Below are 6116 nucleotides of genomic sequence, written 5' to 3'. Positions count from 1 at the left end.
TTCTGTTCATCAGATTATTTATTCACTTGATTCTTAGATTCACTTGTTGATAGATGCATATTTGTTGTTCATAATTTGTATCTTTACCTTTTTCTTCCTCTTCCTCTTCTTAAAGGATACCTTTCAGCATTTCATATAATCCTGATTTGGTGGTGATGAACTCCTTTAGCTTTTCCTTATCTGTGAAGCTCTTTATCTGACCTTCAATTCTGAATGATAGCTTTGCTGGATAAAGTAATCTTGGTTGTAGGTTGTTGGTATTCATCACTTTGAATATTTCTTGCCACTCCCTTCTGGCCTGCAAAGTTTCTGTTGAGAAATCAGCTGACAGTCGTATGGGTATTCCCTTGTAGGTAACTGAGTTTCTTTCTCTTGCTGTTTTTAAGATTCTCTCTTTATCTTTTGCTCTTGGCATTTTAATGATGATGTGTCTTGGTGTGGTCCTCTTTGGATTCCTTTTGTTTGGGGTTCTCCACGCTTCTTGGACCTGTAAGTCCATTTCTTTCACCAGGTGGGGGAAGTTTTCTGTCATTATTTCTTCAAATAGGTTTTCAATATCTTGCTCTCTCTCATCTTCTGGCACCCCTATCATTCTGATGTTGGTACGCTTGAAGCTGCCCCAGAGGCTCCTTGCACTATCCTCGCATTTTTGGATTCTTTTTTCATTTTGCTTTTCCGGTTGGGTGTTTTTTGCTTCCTCGCATTTCAAATCATTGACTTGATTCTTGCGCTCCTCTGGTCTGCTGTCGGGAGTCTGTATAATATTCGTTATTTCAGTCCGTGTATGCTTAATTTCTAGTTGGTTCCCCAATATAACATCGAGGGTCTCATTAGTTTTCTTGTAGATCTCATTAAGTTTATCGGCGGCTACTAAACAGTTCTTGAGAGACCTTAAAAGTGTGGTTCTGAACTCTATATCTTCCATTGACAATTTTGTCCTGTTTCTTTGTCTCCGCATTTTGTTATGCTTCCTTGGTGCACCCCCTAGTGGTCTTTGTGCGCAGTCTTATAGTTAAACCTTGATTGTTGTAGCTAATACCAGGCAGGGTTTGACCTCCAGGCCAAGTGGCTATGAGGATCAGCTGTGTCTGCAGTGAGAGAGCTTCTGTCCAGAGCGAGATTCTTTGCCGAAGGGGCGAGGAGCAAATCTTTGAATCAAAAAGCCTGAGGAGTTTCATCTGCTTGCTGAACCGCCATGGCTTTAGCAAAATATGCCCAGGCAACTCTTCAGTTTGCTCTGCAGGGAACAGGATGGTGGTAAAGTAGAAAGTCCTCCCGTTTCCCACGTTCCCTGTTTCTCAAACATCTTCCTAGTGGACCCAGCAGAACAATATACTGAAAGGTCATGATTTCAGGGCCTAATCCCTTTTCATATGATACAGTATTTATGAAAAGATGAGAAAGTATAGATTTTCATTTGAAACTATAGCCCCCTTCGAGATAACCTGCAGGGATGAGTAAAGACTCTGAGCGGCCAGTTAATGTCAAATAGGTATATTTTCTCCACAAGTGACTAAATTAATTAATTTTGTTTCAGATCTACAGAAATTGCAATTTCCAGAGAGGCAAGCCTTGGCTCCTCGAGAACATTACAACACAAGGCAACCCGGTGACATGCGTTTGTCCAGGGACCAGTGTCACCCCTCCCCCCAAAAAAAGATGAAGATGGCCCCCACAAGACACTCCCCAAGATCACACCAGCAGAGCGGCGGCAAAGAAGCTGAACAAAAGGCTCAGGAGACAGGCAAGAATGATTGGGGACCCAATGCCCGTCCCCCCCCCCCCCCGGCATTCGAGATCACAGTTCCTCAGCCCATGGAGAGTGCCAGGGAGGTCCAGTGCCCAAGTGCAGCAAGTGGTTCAAGTGGGGAGGGTACTTTTGGCAGTGTCATGTTTGTTCCCTGGGCTACTGCTGGAACCAATGACATAGGGGATCTGCCACCCCCCCCCCCATCAAATGAACCGCTACAAGGTTCAGTGATATCTTTGTACAACATCTATTCTAAACTGATCGCTGGCCTTTCAGTCATGGCTCCATCAGAGGACCCTGACCAGGCTGAGGAGGAGCAGGAGGCCTCCTCAGATAACAAGTGTTCAGTCTGTGAGCGGTTCAAGCACAATGCAGGCCCATAATGTCACAGGCTTTGTAACCATGAATCCATTTCCACTTTAATAAAGAAAGGCAAAAACTACATGGTACAGAATAAACAATCCAATGAGAATTGTGAGTCCATGTTCTTCTGTTTCCATGCCACACACCTCATCAGAATGAGCCTGAGGAGACTAGAAATCCTGGCTCCAGACAGGCTTTTGTCCCAGTTGTCCTCATTCATTTTCACACCCTCGACAAGGAACTGGCTAGGGGGTCCTGAGGCAAGCCCAGGAAGATCTGGTCCCCTGATCCTTGACTACTGTTCAGGAGACAGAAATGCCCAGCATCACCTTATATTAGTCATGCAACTTGAAACAGGAGGGTCTTTACTCACGGATCTCCCTATGATGCCAGGAAGTTTCTGATCAGCATCAGAGTGTCTCTAGCCCAAGTTCCAGGGGCCTTGCAGAGAGGCCCACCTAGAACCCGGACCACCCCATCTGCTAAGCAGTGTACGACAGAGCCAGTCTGACTCAGAAGACTGGCCATTCCAGGCAATGCCTGCGAGAAACCACATCATCCTCACAGCTAACAGCTATTAGTAACCCCGCTAAAAGGAACCCAAATAAAGATTGCTCATACAGAAAACAAACGAACAAACAAACAAAAACAAAACACAAAAAACCTCTACCCATCACTTTTCCATCAGAGCTGTATTTCAGATCCGTTCTTGGGTCACAAGGTAGCTATGTGACATGTGTAACACAAGCTCTCGTGAGCCCAGGGACACTTTTACAGCAGACCAGTCACTTGCCAGGACAGACAGCCGCTTTCTTTCAAAGTCTGGTGTCCCTTTCACCGTGAGTGAGGCCAGGCCTGGCTGGTCACCCTCTGGCAATCATTCAGTGCCCGCTCCCAGACCGCCCACAAGGACCCCTGGGTGCTGCTGAAGTGTTCTCTGAGTTTGACCACAACAAAAACATGGGCGTCCCAAACAATAACCAGTTCTCCGAAAGCATTTTTCTCTGTAAAACCCAGGACTGAGCAGGACCAAAAATAGTGATAGCACCAAGATATTTCCTGGCAGCTTTCCCTTTTCCCTAAAGGTCAGAGTCCTTGACACAGTCAATGAGCCCAGAGAGGCATCTCACAAGGACAGTCCCCTACATCTGGTCACAGCAATCTGTTTACGTGAACAGCAGATGGTGGATAGTGCTCTCCACGATGGTGCCAATTCAGTTCTACATCCGCGGCATAATGGCCTGTTGATGGTCATGATTCAGCCGGATTCTCGGTGACCTTCCTGTGGAGTCCTCCTGCCCCTAGGGGATCAGGTGCGGTGGGATGCCTACCTGGAAGATATCCTTTCCCCCTTTCCTGGGTATGGGCTCCAGTAACCACCTGGGGTTTGAAAGTGCCCTTGGGTACTTCTGCTTCAGGTTGGTCAGTACAGCCTGCTTTTCCATTTCCACAACCTCCACAGGAGCCACGTTTACTGGGCAACTCAAAGATTCCCCCATGTCAAGGAGCCCTGGGAACCACGAGAGAAGCACTGAGACGTTTTTCCTTCCATAAACCAAAGGCTTCTCTTGAGAGAAAACAGTTATTCAGAGTTATACCCACTAGAGGCTAAGCTGATTTCACCAAAGAGACACAGAGAGTCAGCTGGGTCCCTCTGACTGAGCACTTCCGATGTGTCAAACTCTGCTCAGGGAACCCTGGGTGAGGCCCAGGAGAGAGGGAAATGAAGTGGACAGAGCCTGGTGCACTACTGGGCAGGTCCCAGCCCGGCTGCTGGGGGCAGCACCTACAGGTCAGAAGGGCCCCAGCTGCTGTGGGGAACCCACAGGCAATCAGGTCCCAAGCTCTTCACCAGGTGCAAGAAGCTGGTGTGGGACCTCAACCACTGAGGGTTGAGCGAAAAGGCCCAGGATGCTATGGGCTGTGGGGGTGGGGCAGGTGTGTGAAGTCAGGCAGACAGCCTGAGTCTGGAGGCCACCTGACCCTCTCTGTGTGCTGTGCAGCCTCCTCTGGACTGTCACGCAAACACACATGCGTCTACACACATAAACACACATGTGGGCATATAGGCAACACCACATGCAGACTTGGACCTGTCCCTGCCTCTCAGATCAGCAATGGGAACTGAGGCCCAGTGTGGACAGAAGGGTTCACCCGGGTCGTAGGAACTCGGCCCTCGGAACCCCAGCCTGGGCCCCTTGCTGCCCCTTTGAAGGTGTGCTGCTTACACAAACCACAGCCCCACTGCCACAGATTCAAAACAAAACAAGCCCCAAACTCCTGAGCAAGGTCCTGGGGGTCCTCTCAGAGGAGTGTGAGCAACTCTCAGGGTGTCAGGCCTTGCCAGCGCTCACTCCTCTCCCATACTTCTCCCTTTGGGAGCAGAGCCTGAATCTGCATGGGGTTCCACCCCAGCCTCTCCAGCAGCAGCTCCAGCCAGAGGGCTCTTCCCAGGCCCTGTGAGCAATGTGGATGGCGATGGTGCAGTTCCTGTGGCGGCTCCGTAGGGTCGCCAACGAGTCACCAGAGTCATGGCCCCATTTAAGACCAAGCCTGCATAAGGCTGCCAGGAGAGGCAGGAGAACTCCATCTCCCCAGAGGTCCGTGGGCCTCACGTGGGCTGTGGAAACCCAAAAGTGTGAATGTCAATAAGCATCATGCATCAGCCCTCCGTGTTCATGGTCTGTGGGCTGACCTCTTCCCCCAGTGTCCCCTGGGGCCCTGGAACCCCACTGACAGGGATGGTGGGAGAGCAGAGAGTGTTGGCTCCTTCTTCCTATCCCCACGCACTCAGCTGCCAGGCCCCATGGAAAGGGCTGGTGATGCAGATGCCTCGTCCATCAGATGGAGTCTTTGGGGAGCTCAAGGAAGAAGGTGGCGACAGGTAAGGAGAGGCACTCAGGACAGGGTGTGGTCATTTCCACAAAGAAGGTCACTGAGGCCAGGGGAGCACAGAGGAGGGAGAAAGGGTGCTTTGGCTTCACACCGGGTGAGTGGGTTCTAGCCCTCTCCCAGTGCATACCCTCCTGAGCTTTCCTTCTCCTGCCCACCCCCACCCACCCTAACACTGTCAGCTCCCTCCTCTTTTCACCTCAAGGTGCTGCAGTCCCCATGCACCCTGGTCCCTCTTCCAGGGCTTCTGCTTGCAAATCCTTGGGCTCCAACCTCAGCTGGACCCTGGGACACCACCGTGTGAGCTCAGATCATCCTGCCAGGTGTCTCCCTCGGACCCCTTGGGAGCCACCCTCCTCCATCCCCTGGCTGCACCACTGCTATCTGCTATCAGCAGACACTCCTGGCCCCCACCTGAGTCTACAGAAGGAATAACAGGAGCAGGAAGAATTGGCACCAGTACCCACACACCAACCCACTTCGAGGACCTGGGATGGGCATGATCCAAGAATCCTAGAATTCAATCCTCAAATAACGGGGATAGGGGCAGTGTCACTGTCACCCAGTCTACAGTTGAGAAGGTGGCACAGAAGGATGAATAGATGGCCCATGATAATGGGGGCCCTGACTGCATCACCCACTGTCCTTGCCTTTTACATGGGGAAGGGGGACCTAGTACCTAGCGGAGCTCAGATTCCACGGGGCTGCGTACCTGGCCCGTAAGAGGACAGTCACAACTGGTGGCTATACATCATCATCATAGGGCCTGAGCTTCAGTTCCACACTCCACATGAGCAACCTCCCCCTCTGGTTGACTCTCCCCGCCTGTCTAAAAGGACGTAAACATCACTTCATCTATTATGTCCTCCTGTTTAAGAAATCATACCCACTCTCAAAGACAAAGACCCGGGGACAAAAGCTGCCTTCTGTTCACTCCCTTCCCAACCCAGCATCCTGCCAGTCCCTCCGCCCAGCTCCTCTCCTTTGCATTCCCTCCCTCTGTCTGGCTGGGGTGCCTTTCCCTGTGAGGACAGAGGCTCAATGAATGTTTAGGGTGTACATGAACCAGTAAGAAGGGTATTTTTTTACTGTTTATTTTTCTACATTCTTG

Source organism: Myotis nattereri (genome assembly GCF_964212035.1).
Source record: "Myotis nattereri genome assembly, chromosome: X".
In the NCBI taxonomy this organism is placed as follows: domain Eukaryota; kingdom Metazoa; phylum Chordata; class Mammalia; order Chiroptera; family Vespertilionidae; genus Myotis; species Myotis nattereri.
Note: the sequence above shows the minus strand (reverse complement) of the source record.